Source organism: Jaculus jaculus, chromosome 10 (assembly GCF_020740685.1).
Source record: "Jaculus jaculus isolate mJacJac1 chromosome 10, mJacJac1.mat.Y.cur, whole genome shotgun sequence".
In the NCBI taxonomy this organism is placed as follows: Eukaryota; Metazoa; Chordata; class Mammalia; order Rodentia; family Dipodidae; genus Jaculus; species Jaculus jaculus.
The window spans coordinates 85,547,120-85,562,961 of NC_059111.1; the positions used below are offsets into that span (position 1 = coordinate 85,547,120).

The 15,842-nt window shown below is 37.7% G+C and overlaps 1 non-coding gene across 1 annotated transcript; it reads left to right on the forward strand.

The window, feature by feature from the left end:
- The first annotated feature begins 13,733 nt into the window (after positions 1–13,733).
- Positions 13,734–13,860, forward strand: LOC123464272. Its single transcript, XR_006639501.1, has one exon. It is a non-coding gene; the product is annotated as a small nucleolar RNA SNORA31 (small nucleolar RNA).
- Positions 13,861–15,842: the final 1,982 nt, after the last annotated feature.

Here is a 15,842-nt window from a genome sequence, read left to right on the forward strand (position 1 = left end):
GTACAGTGAATGAAGAAGATACCTGACTGTCAACCTCTGGCTTCCACATGTAAGCTCAAAAAGTGTACATGGACTCATGTACATGAACACACACATACACACATGGATAAAAATACATACATACATACATACACACACACATACACACACACACAATGATGACATAGTTCTAAAAGACAGACACAGGAAGTAGCAGTTTGTTTATCTTAAAAATTTCTATGTTTCCTCTGTTTTGGGGAGTGATTCTAAACTGACAGAATTTTTAAAACCTTATAATGAGTAGTTTTGAATAATGGAGAGCTGATTAGAAGTCCATGTGTTTTTAGAATTGATTGTAATTATTTAGAGTAATGGAAAACCATTTGTATCAAGTTTAAAATGCATTTTTCACACAGGAGAGCATTTTGTAACCTTGTAGGAACCTTCTATTGGATTAAATTGAATCTACATCTAATCATTATATGCATACATTTTTGCAGGAAATGGAAAGACAACTTATGAATCTGCCTGATGAAAATTGAGGGTAGTTTGTTCATTTGTTTCACTTGTATGCCAACAATGCCACTTTGTAAGACTATTAATCTTTCCTCATCACAACTTGCTCATCAGACTGTGTACTTTTAAAAGTGTTATACTAATTCAAGAATGTGATATTGTGCTTCTCCCTCTATAATATTAATAGTAAAAACCAAAAAGCTCACAATATATTCTCCATGATTAAGTAGAGTAGAAATGATTATAATATTATCACTTTGACAAAGCTTCCATGTAGATCGGGTATATATAGTTCCTCTACAGTTTGGTTTCACAATTTGGTATAGACAAGAGACAAAACAGATGGAGGAAAAGGAAATACTTTGACATTCCTTCTTATTTTCATATAAAAATAGTGTTAGCAGTAAAGAGTATAGAGGTGTGTGTGTGTGTGTTTTAGCATAGTACTTTATGTCTGTCAGACTGAAAGGAGAGAAGAAAAACATAATACATCTCTGTCTTGTCAGTTATCTGACCATCATATGCTAATACTAATTATAGTAGTAATCTTGATCATTCTCCTGTCTATTTTTTCTTAAATTAGAAATGCTTCTTTTCAAATCTTCTAGATATCCTTTATAAATAATCATCTGTGCTCCAGGAGGAAAAAAAATACCTATCCTGTTTCTCCATTTACAAATTTAGGAATGAACCAGTGCAGATGCATGTGGAGAATAAGGAAATATTTGCTGACATTTCTATGACAGATTTTATTTTTTTCTTCTCTGTAGAGATTTCATTAGCAATCAGCCTCATCTTCTTGGTACAAAATAAAGAACATATCCTGATTATTTCTCATAGCTATCCCCTGATGAAAATGCAACCAAACTTAAGAAAAAGGAAATTCTGTAGTTGAATGTGAAACATAAGGTAAAAATTGAAAAACATAACATTAAAATCAGCAACTTCATGGTAATAGTCTTTAAGTTAACTAACCTGAAAACTTCACTTGTCTCTGAAATTTAGTTAAATGCACTGACATATTGTTGCAGTCAGATTTGCATTGCTCATAGAAATCACCCAACCAAAAGCAGCTTGTGGGGGAAAAAGGGTTTATTTTGGATTATAGGCTCAAAAGGAAGCTCCACCGTGGAAGGGGAAAATGATGGCATGAGCAGAGGGTGGACATCACCCCCTGGCCAACATAAAGTGGACAATAGCAACAGGAGAGTGTGCCCAACACTAGCAAGGGGAAGCTGTCTCTTACACTCTTAAGCCCATCCCCAACAATACACTGCCTCCAGGAGGCATTAATTCCCAAATCTCCCTCAGCCAGGAACTTAGCATTCAGAACACCTAAGTTTATGGGGGACACCTGAATCAAACCACTATACACAATTTTTTTTTTTTTATTTGAGAGTGACAGACACAGAGAGAAAGACAGGTAGAGGGAGAGAGAGAGAGAATGGGCGCGCCAGGGCCTCCAGCCTCTGCAAACGAACTCCAGACGTGTGTGCCCCCTTGTGCATCTGGCCAACGTGGGACCTGGGGAACCGAGCCTCGAACCAGGGTCCTTAGGCTTCACAGGCAAGCGCCTAACCGCTATGCCATCTCTCCAGCCCCACAATTTCTAATTAAGACATTTTTATTTATTTTTTTATTTATGTTTTTGGTTTTCTATTGATAGTTTAAAAAAAGCTGTCTTATTTTTGTCAAGTGTCAAGAAACTATTGGCTATAAAATATTTAACATCACTAATAATTTTTAATATTTAGTAAAATCTGATACTGTATGGAACAATTCGCTATAAAATATAGTTTCTAGGAATTCATCATTCATTCATCCTCTAGCAATACCTGGATATTCCTGAGGTGAATCACTCCCTCCCCACCCTCAGTATAGTTGTATACTTAAGATTTCCTAATTTTTTTAAAAATTTATTGGGCTGGAGGGATTGCTTGGCAGTTATGGCACTTGCCTGCGAAGCCAAAGGGTCCAAGTTCAACTCCCCAGGACCCACGTAGGCCAGATGCACAAGGTGGTGCATGTGTCTGGACTTTGTTGGCAGTGGCTGAAGGCCCTGGTGTGACCATTCTCTCTCTCTCTCTCTCTCTCTCTCTCTCTCTCTCTCTCTCTCTGTCTTTCTCTGTCTCTCTCTCTCTGTGTATGTGTCAAACAAATAAAATAAAATTAAGCTTTAAATATTATTTATTTGAGAGTGAGAGAGAATGGGTGCACCAGGGACTCTAACCACTGCAAATTAATTCTGGATACATGTGCCACCTTGTACATCTGGCTTTATGTGGGTACTGGGGAATTGAACCTGGGTCCTTTGGCTTTGCAGGCAAGCTTCTTAACCACTTGGCCATCTCTCCAGCCCAAGACTTCCTAAATTTTTATCTTCAGTTCTATATGTGGGAATCCCAAAGTTGTATTTGCCATATGTTCAATCTTACATTTCAACTGCATATTAGGTATTCATAATTGGATATTTGGACTATCTGTCAGTGAAGCCATGTCAAGTCTAACATAGAAATATTGGTAACATTTCTCCTTTTCAATGTGCTTCATCTCAATCAATGGCACCATTTTCATGTGATTACTCAAACTACTACAGACTTCCCCACTGCTGAAATCTTAATGTGGTAGATTTGGAAGGGAAAACCTTGAGGAGGTAATTAGGTCATGCAGTCCAGCCACCACAATGATACAGACCATGTATAAGAACAAGAAGAGAGCTGTCCTCTCTGTCACATGATTCAAGAGAAAGTATTTACCTGTTTAGGAAATCTGCCCTCCCCAGACACTAGATATACCAATGCCTGTTCTAGTGATTTGAATCAGGTGTCACTCATAAACTCATGTGCTTTGAATGCTTACTCTGTAGCTAGAGGAAATTTGGATGTGGGGCCGTGCTGGAGTAGGTGTGTTGGTGGCCACTTTGGGGGAATTATGGACAGTTTTCTGTTGCCAGAGTTTGGATCACGCTCTTGCTGCTGTTTTTCACCTACTATGGCAAAGATGATGTCCACACTCTGCTCATATCATGTTTTCTCCTGCCAGCATCAAACTACCTTGAGGCTATCAGTCAAAATAAAAGCTTTTCTTCCAGTACCTGCTTGTAGTTAGATGTTTTGTCCCACCTATGTGAAGGTAACACCTGGATCTTGGACTTCTCATTTTCCATATTTATCAAAATAAATGCTTGTTGTATAGGTCACCATGTCTTTGATATTATCATAACAGCCTGAACTAACATATGGGCTGAAACACTTTGCATAATTCAAGTATTTGTAATTCTGTAATATATTCATCAGTCCTGTTAGATTAGTCTTCAGAATCAATATTCCTGTCTTACAACCAGAAGTTGCTCACTATTTCCAAGACCCCAGTTGTTTTTCACTAGTATCAAAGCAATGATCTCATTTTCTAAAATGACTTTGCACTCTCCATTCTTAACCTTTGATATCTAATTCTCTACTTAGGAGTTGAGTGAGTCTCTTAAAATATAATCACAAAATGTTACTTCTGCATGCAAATTTTTGAATTTTTCTGGCATTTTTCTGTTCTCTACTCTGTCTTTCTTAAATATATTTTTATCATTTTGTTGCTATATATTTGTGTGTGCATGAATACATGTGTGTGTATATAGTGTGTGTATATATAATGTGTGTGTGCGTTGATTTGTGTATTTGTGCATGTATGTCATGATAGGTATGTTGAGGTCAGAGGAAAACTTTGGGGTGTTTCCCCTGTCTTTCAACCTGCTTTTTGAGAAAAAGTCTCCCTAATTTAAAATATATATATATATATTTTTTTTTAATGTATATGTGTACATATATATATTCAGCCAGGCATGGTGGTGCACACCTTTAATCCCAATGCTTGGGATGCAGAGGTAGGAGGATTACTGTGAGTTTGAGGACACCCTGCCACAACATAGTGCATTCCAGATCAGCCTGAGCTAGAATGAGACCCTACCTCAAAAAATTTTAAAAAAACAACAACTATATATATTAATTTATTTGAGAGAAAGAGGCAGAAAGAGAGAAAGAGAGAGAATGAGCATGCCAGATCCTCTTGCCACTGCAAATGTACCTTGTGCATCTGGCTTTACTTGGGTACTGAAGAATCAAACCCAGGTCCTTACTCTTTGCAGACAAACACCATAACCACTGATCCATCTTTTCAGGCTCTTATTTTTTCTTTTACCCCTCCCTGCTTTTTATGACCTCCCATTGTAATAGGTGCTTCAGGATTATAGGACATCTATCACTTTGTTTTTGTCACTGAGGAGGATCAATCTCAGGCTATCAGGCTTTGAAAGTAAGTGCTTTTAACTATTGAGTCTTATCTCCATCCACTGGTACTCCTTACATTGATATGAAAATTCCCCCTCAACTTCTCTGCAAAATGGTATTCACTATGTTGTTGTTTTTGAAACAGTATAAATTCTCCTTCCATATTCATTTATCTCATTTGTGATTTGAAGTCATTGCTGTTAAGATATCATATCTTTCTTTTCCTGGTGCCTTACCTTTATCAGTTTATTGTTTTGACTTTCTTTTAAAGCAAGGACATAATTATATATTTTTACCTGATTTATTTTTATTGTTTATAGCCCTTACTAGAAAAGAAGTTCTTTAATAGCAGATTGTTGCAACCAGCATGGCCATGATTTGTTAGGATGAATGGAGGATTACAAGGCAAGAAAGACAGACACAGCTAATAAAGTGAAAGCTGGGATCCAGTGGTCTCCAGGTTCTGATGGAAACACTGCAGTGTTTGCTTTATACACAAGTGAGAAGTTTTCACCCATCATCAGCTGAGTTTCAGTCTCCCACCAAACACGGACAAATTCATGAGATGGAAGCGGGAGCAACCAGGCAATACAGGAATGAGACAGTTGGGGTCTGATGCTGTGCATGCAGTGTTCTCTGCACAAGGTCAAGCTTGCACAGACAACCCATAAGGAGGAAGTAAGGAGGGGCTGTGCCCTGCTCTGATCTCTGCCAGATCAGCTGGAGGTCCACATGGCTGTGTGTGCATCAGTGGCTCCTGTGGGTTGTAGCTCTGCCCAGTGCATGGGCCTTCCCTTGGCTGCTGTATCTCTTCACATGTGGCTCTCAAAAGCAGAGATTTTTATTAAAATCTATATACTTATCACTTGGAAAGTACCGCCACTCCCCATCTTTCTTTTTAAACTTTATTTTGTTTGAGAGAAGGAGAAAGGCTAATAGAATGGGCCTTCAGCAACTGCAAATGAACTCCAGATGCATGTGCCACCTTGTGCATCTGGCTTACATGGGTCCTTGAGAATCAAACCTGGATCCGTTGGCTTTGCAGGCAAGTACCTTAACTGCTAACCCATCTCTCCAGCCCCCTTCCCATTCTTAAGATAACAGGTATTCATTTTCTGAAAGCTTAAATGGTTTCCAAATCCTATGACACAGGCCTATATTTAGAAGCTGTCTCACTGTCCATGTTTTTCCAATTATAGTTAAATCAAGCACTTAAAAGAAATGGAAATGCAGATGAACTGTTTACATTGAACTTGATGGACACAAAGATTTTGTAAACTCAGGTATAAGAGCTGACTCCTATGGATCTTGTTGAGAATGAAAGTCCTGCAAAAAAATGACAAAATTACATAAAAAGGGGTTACAGATAAGGGACTAAAGAAAACAAAACTGGAATAATGTGTGTAAAAAAAGAAATGTCAAGATTGGAATACCCAATCTGTTGTGATATGATCATCTGATCATCTCCTCTTAAACTTTTTTTTTTTTTCTTTTTCAAGGTAGGGTCTCACTGTAGCTCAAGCTGACCTGGAAATCACTGTAGTCTGAGGGTGGCCTGAAACTCATGGAAATTCTCCTACCTCTGCCTCTCAAGTGCTGGGATCAAAGGTGTGTGCCACTACACCCAGCTAAACTTTTTGATCAAACAAATTAATCTATTTTCAGTGATGAAAATTTCACATTATGTTTATTTTGTGCTTCAAAGTAAATAATATAAAATTTTACTGTCCATAACCCACATGTGATCTTTGACACCTTATTTGAATTTCTAAATTAAAACAACCAATGCTTTCTTTCTTTTCACGAGTTAAGTTGCCCTTCCCCTTGTAGAACTTGAGACCATTTGTGTCAACGAAACAATCAGGCTGTAGACCACCTATGTCAGCATCAAAGAAAGTGCTTCTGATTATCTGAAGAGGATAGCCATATAGAGAATGCAGCCTTCAACAGTGACATGACCTTCAGTGTACCTAAGCATCCAGTCTCAGATCACCTGGCATAATATGCTCCTTTACAACTCTTACAAGGTTTCCTGTTGTTCAAGACCTTACAAAATTCAGAGGGCATGGGGTTAACAATGATGGGCTCCATATCTGATAGCCCTTTTCGTGGAGAGTAAGTCCAAGGTAAATGTTGAGAAGTTAACAGAAAAGGAAGAATATATGGCTCATCTTCCTGAGAATGTCTATATTACTTTTTGAATTCCACAACAGTTTATTTTCAGAACACATAATTAGGTATGGACCCTCTGATAAACAAAGCTATCTATTACCTTTGTTCAGTATTTTAACTCCCTAAAAGACTGTAAAAATAATAAAATATAAATATAAAAATGAAATATTAAAAATATAGAGCTATTTGAAGGCATTTTATGTGAGGAAATTACTATAGAGCTACTTAAACCTCATAATATATTTTTCTCTCATCATAATCAAGGAATCAAATATCATCTCTGGCATAATTTTATGTATGATTTTATATATGGTTTTAGCATATTATGATTGAAAAGTTTGATTATATCCAGGCAGCTCAATATGTGTGTAGGGGGTTCCGTGGAATGTAAAGCAATGTGTGCATGTGTCTTGTAAGTGTAAGTGCCCTTGTAGGGCCCTATGCACTTCCTGTTGGCCAAAACAGAAGCCTGGTGTCTCACTCTATCACTCTTCTTCCAATTCCTATTTTGAGCTAGAGTCTCTTTCTAATATTGGGGCTTACTGATTTTTCATGCACCCGAGTGATTTCATGGTCTCTGCTCCTCTTTGTGAGACTGAGTTTCCAAGTTTACAAGGCCATGCCCAGATCTTCATATGGAATCGGTAGATTCAAAGGTCAGTGGTTTCAGGTCTCCTCACATCCTCATGCTTGCATAGGAAGCCCACTTACTCATTGAACTGTATCACCAACCCATAAATCAATGTTTTAATGTAAGGTTTTCTATATCTTTGATGTATTTCCTCCAAGTTTTCATGAAAAGCATAAAATATCATTTAACTTAGAGGATGAATATCTGCATTTTATGAATCCATATATGCTTTGCCCACACTCCCATATTTATGTTCTATGTTTATGACACTGTGTAGCAGAAAAACACGGGCACTAGCAAATACTAAAACATCATAAACTGGGGACAGAGAGATGGTCCAGAACTTAATGTGCTTAACTGTAAAGCCTAATGACCTGGGTTTGATTTCCTAGTACCCACATAAAGCCTTATGCACAAAGTGGTGCATGCATCTGGAGTTTGTTTATAGCAGCTGGAGGCCCTGGTGCACCCATATTCTTTCTCTCCCCCTCCCCTTCTGCCCTGGTCACAAGGATACATGTGTCTGCCTTCCCACTTCACCTACCCAGCCTAGTTGGGTGGGTAGAGGGGAGAAGAATACAGCTTCTTGGTCTGGGCGGCTTTTCTTTTTGCCTCTTCTTTAAAGTTTGAGGTAAATTCTCACTTGAATTACATGTATGATTTTCCTCTAGTCTCTGAATTTATTACTTGTGTATTTTCCTTACACTCTAAATCTTCCACTTGGATGATTTCTCTAATTTTAGGCCTGTTACCTTAGTAATTTCTCTAAATACCAGGTAACCATGAGTGTAACTCTTTTTACTACTCATGCATCCTCTGCACTTTTTGGTTCTCTGCTTTGATATTTTCTCTCTGCTATTCTTCCTTAAGCCACCACCATTTGCCCTCTTAACTGTCTTCTCTGAGGAAACTTAGGGCGGATGCTATGGGCATTCCTTCCAAATCTCCCTACCTGAGCAACTAGATTCCATCTTCCATGTGTTTATGGCACTGCTCCTGTCATTTCTCTTGAATGAATCTCCCAGACTATGCTGTGTTTTCCTCATGAGTGTATTTTTGTCTATTTTCTACATGTTTATGACTATGTCCTAGCCTTCCTAGATTCCAATTTCCTTTAGATAAACCCCAAATAAGAAATAACTCATAAATTAAAAAAACTTTTGAAATAATCAATTTCACAATTTAAAAATATTTCATCTAAGTTATAAGACATAATTCATGAAATGTTGTTAGCAGATCTTTTACCATGGATTTTCATGTTATTTATAAAAAATGCCACCTCACCCACTATGGATTTATGATTTGTTTTTTCCAATAGATAGATAGTCAGTATATTCTACTAGAAAAAATGTTACAAAATAATCACCAAAACAAATATATCTTTGAGTTCCTAGAAAAATACAAATAGATAATATGTAGGTTTTTTAGAAATGTTTAACACAGATAAGAGGAAAAAAAAAAGATAGGTTTCAAATCAGAAGTCAAAATATTTTGAACCAGAATGTTAGATAAAGATGACGGACTGAAAACATATGCATCTTTTTCAACACAACTTACCTTTAAAATAGCCATACACCGTTTACAAAATAAGTCTAAAATGAACCTTAAAACCTAGACAATTCTGTCGTTTAACTCCATCATTTGACAATTTAATTGAATACAGAAAGCAGGAAAATAGGTTGATATTACCTACAGCACAAAGGACACAAGGAAGAGGATTACAGCAGATGTGGACTGGTACCAAAGGAGGCTTTGAGTGCAGAGCCAACACATACAAAGAATGGGAGAGTCTCCAGAGAAAGGATCATTTGGGTAAGTGGGTGTGAAGGAGCAGGGAAGAGCCCTTCCTTCCCTGGCCATCAGCTGCATTTGTGCTCAGAACAAAGTGGTGAGGGTAAGGGCTGGATCACTGAAGCTAGGCATAATCAGACAAAAACCTGGCCCAATTCAACCACATTTACTCCCAGATTCTGAAGCTAGCTCTGATGTTGGAACACACATGAATTCTCATCCCATAAAACAGAATTCATCAGAGAAAACTTTGAGAAGCCAGCAACAACAATAACAACAAAAACCTCACCAAGTTCTGAGTGAAATGTATTTTATTAGCAAAAGTTACCAATTTGATTAGAAACTAACATTAAGATTTTAGAGAGGAAGATTTTACCTTACATACCCAGTAAGCACCTCATGGACTAGACAATAGGATGGATGGGGAGGGCGGGGAGGGCATCGAAAGGTGGAAAACAGTAATCTGGACCCAAACGGCAATGGTACCATAAAATTCTACTTCCTAAAAGACAGACCAAATGGATGAACCTTCACTAGACCCTTACAGGAAACACCTGAACCACAAGACCCTGGAGAGGGTAGGATCAAGACTAACCTAAATATTCTACATCTTCCCTCCCTCCCTGTCCCCCTCTCCCCCCCTCTCTCTCTCCTCTCTAACTCTTGTATATTAGTTATGTTTTTCCTCAATTTCTTAGTGGATACTGACCTGTAACCCCCACTTCCAGCTTGGAGCTACCATCCACAATGAGCTTTTGATCACAGAAACCTACAAGGTTTCCCAAAACAATGACAGACTTCTGTCAAAGTACTTGACGACCCACCAAAGGCCAGTGGTAAGACCCTATTGCTGAAGACTCCATACACAGCTGACAAATAAAATGGAATGACATGGCTGGAAGCCAGGAGTCAGTCCCCAGACAGTTAGCGTGTCTAGTGCCAGAAGGTGCTACATGGGCGACTGAAATGACCAATATCTGTGTAAGCAACTCATTGTCTAACCTAATTAGCAACAAATAACCTGATGTGATGCCCACACAAGTGCAATAGTGGCACACAGCCATGGTGGGGAACCAACTGCTCTTGATTTGGCTAACTGATCACCTCAGTGGTACGAGACCCATAGCTGGAGCTGGGAAACAAGTCAGAACCATACCCAAACATAAGCCCATTCTCCAATATCAAGCTACTATCAATCATGGGGTACAAGAGGGCCTACACCTATCAAACTGTCTATCAAAAAAGTAATTGTTATCTCAATTTTCTGGGTGCTAACTTATTCTTCATTGGAGAATCTGCTTCTCTTTTTCAGATAGATGCAGATCCTAAGGAGAGAGCTGCCCCAACATACCTCAAAAGGGGCCGGACTGAAACTAAGGACAATTGGCAAAACAAGCAAGGGTGATGTTTTCCTGATGAACTGGATACCAGCACAAAGGGGAAGGAGACCAACACAGAGAAAAATCAACTCCTACCAAATCAGAGAGCCAGAGCCTCAGAGGCCCCCAACACCTCAGCACTGAAGCAGACCAAAAATGAACTCAACATGGCTCAGGGAAATTTTGCGGAAGAGGGGGCAGAAAGAATGTGAGAGTCACATGTTGGGTCATGATATGCAGAGACATTTATCGTACCAATAACTGTGGGCTAACTCCACAATGCACGACCCATTTACATCAACAAGGAGGGCCCAATGGGAGGGGTTAGATCATGGATGAGCCTAAACAATGGTACCAAACTGCCTGTATTTTCTGAAAAGAAAACTAATAAGTTAAATTTAAAAAAAAAGAATATAATGAACATCTTAAGAATAAGTTGGAATGGGAGAAAAAGAATGAGTGAAAATACCAGAAAAAGATAAAAAAGAATTACCAATAAAAGGAGCACAGAAGAAGTAAGTGGCTTATGGCAGGTACAGATGTTAGACAAGTATAAAATAATGCTTTATAAACATCATATCAAGCCGGCCATGGTTGCACACACTTTTAATCCCAGCACTTGGGAGGCAGAGGTTGGAGGATCACCGGGATTTCGAGTCTACCCTGAGATTACATAGTAAATTACAGGTTAGCCTGAGCTAGAGTGAAACCCTCCCTCAAAAAAACAAAAAATAGAAATAAAAAATATAAACTTCAAATCCATAAAATCTAAAAAGGCTAAATGAAATTGAAAATTTTAAGGAAACATAAAATATTATTTACTGGCTCTAAATAGATATATAACATGACTCAATAGAAATTATGTCTAGCTGCACCTAAAGTGCATAACACTGTTTTCTACTCTATAAAAATATTCACTATTAGACTGCAAAATGAATGGTAAATCTGCCTTCACTTAATAAAGAGAATGGGAAATACAAATATTGTCTTAGATGACATCAGTATTGAAGATCCCAAACTTTGAAGTACATTAATGAAAGATTCTAAGTGGATTGAACATTTAACGAAACTTGAGAGAGAAGCCCTAAAGATTAACAAGCCATTGCAGACCATGAGGACACCTGTAGAAGAGCAAGTCCTAGAGGGTTGGTGCCTTGCAATGGAAAATAAATTTGTGTCTTTGACATTAGGATGCCCAGGAAAGTATCCTAATCTATTGTTGTTGTTGCTGCTGCTGTCCTTATGAAGTTGTAAAAATACGAAATGATAAGTATTCTCTTCTTATAAAAAAGTCAGTCAGTCACTATCTTCTCCATGTCAACCAACTTATGTCACTACATTGGTCCCTTTCCACATTAAGTTCTGAAAAGCAAATTAACAGAAAACCCACAAATACTGGAGTAGAGTAAAATCTCTTCCACTCAGACATGTATAAAGATAGAGAAATTAGATGACACAAAAGGCAATGAAAATTATGAAAAGCATAAAACAAATATTAAAATATTTATGTGAGATAAAAATTTGATGAAGGATTTTTCCCATGCAGCCAAGCAGATTGGTGAAAAATAAAATTTGGCTGTGTGTTCTGTTATTCTAATAATAATCTAAGTCAATTGGCTACTGAGCCAAGTTTTGTTTTGTTTTGTTTTGTTTTTTTCTTTGTGGTCAGTCAATGATAATTGACTCCATGGTTTGGGGGCTGTGGTAGGTAAGGTGGTGGCATATAGTAGAGAGTGCATGGTAAAACCAAGCCACTCACTTACTTGGTGGGAAATCTCAGAGGAAAAGACTAGAGTGTCACAATTCCCCTGGAGATCACATTCTCAATGGCCTTAGGACTTCCCATCAGGAGCCTATCAATGTTTCTGTCATCTCGCAATGGTGAAGGATGATACAGTGAGTAAATTTTTACTGTAGAGCTGTTTACTGACATTCCACAGCCAAGCATCACAGCCTATGTGTGTCAGCATTTTGGAAAGAGAAGTAAAAGAACTTCTAGGGAAAACATAATACAGCAAAAGAAGTGGAACAAAATGAAACCCATGTAAATAATGTAGTTTTGCGGTTCATCCATAATACTGAACATATTCTGTCTGCATGGAGGGAGGATGGAAAAAACTTCAAAACACTTAGAGATAGATTGAAATTAGCCAAAATATATCAATTATACACATATCTGGGGCCCAGGTAAAGAATAAAAAATGTAATGGACATTACATTGATAGACATAATTCAAGAAAAAAGAAATCTTGAACTTAATAATTTTTTGCCTAAATACAGTGCATACTAAAGTGGGCTCAGGCTTATTAACACAATGCATTTTCACATAAATTTCATGGCCTTAAAACTAAAGATTTTATGATATACAAATCACCAAACCATATAAAACACCAAATCAACTCATCTTTATCAGTCTCATGTCATGTTGGTTGTAACCTTTTCTGTAGCATTCTACCATGTAGAAAGGAAGTAAATAAAATATAAGAAGTTCTCAAGTTAAGAACGTGTGCATCTCATACTTTGTTGTAACCTAACTTGTCATATATAAAACAATGGATAGTTTTAAACAGTTCATTTAGGAAGAATAGCTTATACAAAGCCTTTCCTGAGAAATTATTGGAAGACACATTTCAACATCTAGGAATGAACTGGAAGATTGTGGTTAAGGATGAAATCACACAAATTATTGACACAGGTAATTAAAAGTTGTAGAAGTCAGTAGGTAGAGAATAAATTCTGTGATAATGAAGTAATAACAATGCCAACCTAAAATGTTGCATTGCACAGCAGAGTGGGGAGCAACAAGAACCTTATAGGCACGTGATTTTACAGCTTTCAGACACCTGGTAGCTAATTAAATAATTGAGGTATAATAACATAATGGCATAAAGATCATTATGGAAAGGAGTTATAAACTATCTCCACTGATATATAAAATTGCACTTGTTTATATTAGCAAGTAGGTATTTAAGAACAAGAAAATTATTTCATCCACTGATAGATCAGGAGCAGTTGGTGGTTCTTGTGGTTTGCATTAGGTTGCAAAAGTAAAGAATCCCTGCATTTTCCACCTATCTCTGTGGAAGACCAGATTGAATGGGGGGGGGGGCACAACAACACGGCAAGAAAGTTGTGTTCACATTGGGAGATGTTAATGTCCTCTCCCGTTTTCACAGTCACATCAGCAGTCATTTGGACCTATGTACTGTCATCCATACAACACCAGGACCTGCTCCTTGTCATTCAAACAACACCAGGACCAGATGAATGGTGCTCATGTCACCTTGACCTTTTATTTTGACTGACTTATTTAGGGTGGAGGCATTGTTCCTTTTCTTTTTTTTTTTAAGGAAAAACGTGTCATGTAGGTTGTCTTAAAATAAAGTGAAGTTAAACTAAAAAAATAAGAAAATTAATTGCTACTTACAGTTATTATTATAAAAATCATTTTCATAAGAATATTTCACACAAGCACATATAGGCAGATTGCAGATTGCATGTGAGAAAATTCAGATTGTAACTTAAAACATTTAAGAAATGGGAACATTTGATACATATTACTGTGAATATTATTAAGAGATAACAAATGGTGGAAAAAGGAAACTGCTTCTCTGTCCTAGTAAGAATATAAATTGTTAGAGATACCATAGAAAACAGGTTGGGTCAAAAAATTGAAAATAGATCTACACTAAGACTCAGTAATCTCACTACTGAATGATGGTTGAAAATAGACACCTTGGGAGCTGAAGAGATACCACAGTGGTAAAAGGCACTTGCTTGCAAATCCTGCTGGCCAAAGTTGAATTTCCCAGTACCCACATAATGCTGGATGCACAAATTGGCACATGCATCTGGAGTTGAATTGCAATGGCAAAAAGCCCTGACATGCCTATTCCCCTTTCTTTCTGCTTGCAAATATAATATTTTTTAAAGAAAATAGACATCTTGGGTTACTTCTTTTTTTTGTTGTTGTTCATTTTTATGGGAGTGACAGAGAGAGAAAGAGGCAGATAGAGAGAGTGAGATTGAGAATGGGCGCGCCAGGGCTTCCAGCCACTGCAAACGAACTCCAGACGCGTGCGCCCCCTTGTGCATCTAGCTAACGTGGGTCCTGGGGAATTGAGCCTCGAACCGGGGTCCTCAGGCTTCACAGGCAAGCGCTTAACCGCTAAGTCATCTCCCCAGCCCGGGTTACTTCTTTATAGGCAAGGCAAGGCTGAAGAAAGTGAAGATTGGGCATTCAAAGAGATTGGGCAGATAGAGTCAGAAAAATGAGTGTGAGGGAATTTAAATAGAGTTCCAATTGTATGTGAGAGATATAAAGACTATGTGTAAGAATGAGAGATGCATAGAAGACAAAGTGGAGCCTCTTTGAATTCCTAATCTTAAAAAAAAAAAAATGGATAAAGCAAGGGAGCCTGATAAGGATGCTGTAAAGACAAAAAAAGAAAAAGAAAAAAAAAACATGAGACCACAGAGCAGTGTATTAAAGACAGGAAAGGACTATAGGACACATTTTAAGTAGCTTTTTTTTTTTTTTTTTTTTTTTTTATTTTTCGAGGTAAGGTCTCACTCTAGCCCAGGCTGACCTGGAATTCACTATGGAGTCTCAGGGTGGCCTTGAACTCACAGCGATCCTCCTACCTCTGCCTCCCGAGTGCTGGGATTAAAGGCGTGCGCCACCACGCCCGGCCTTTAAGTAGCTTTTTAAGTCTTGTTTCTAAAAAGGATGGAAAATAGAACTGAGAAATTTGTTACTGAATGTGTCAAATGGAAAGATTTTTTTAAAGGAACATTTTGTTAAGATAGTGAGAGTTTAAACATTTTCAATCTACTGTGCAATTCTCTGGAAAAGTTTTACAGAGTTTCAGATGTTGAAGATGCCTATTTTGGGATTTTTAAACTACCTGTTCACTTGAGTCATTTTCCCTTACTGAGGTTTCATTATCTAATTGTCCTGACAGCTAAACACACTTCAGCTGCTCAATATCCACCTTGAAGCATAGGTCTTTGTGAACATTTTGGAAATACTATGAATTGTCCACAATGCAGAGTAAGTAACATTATGTTTTATTTTTGTTTTTAGGAAAGTGA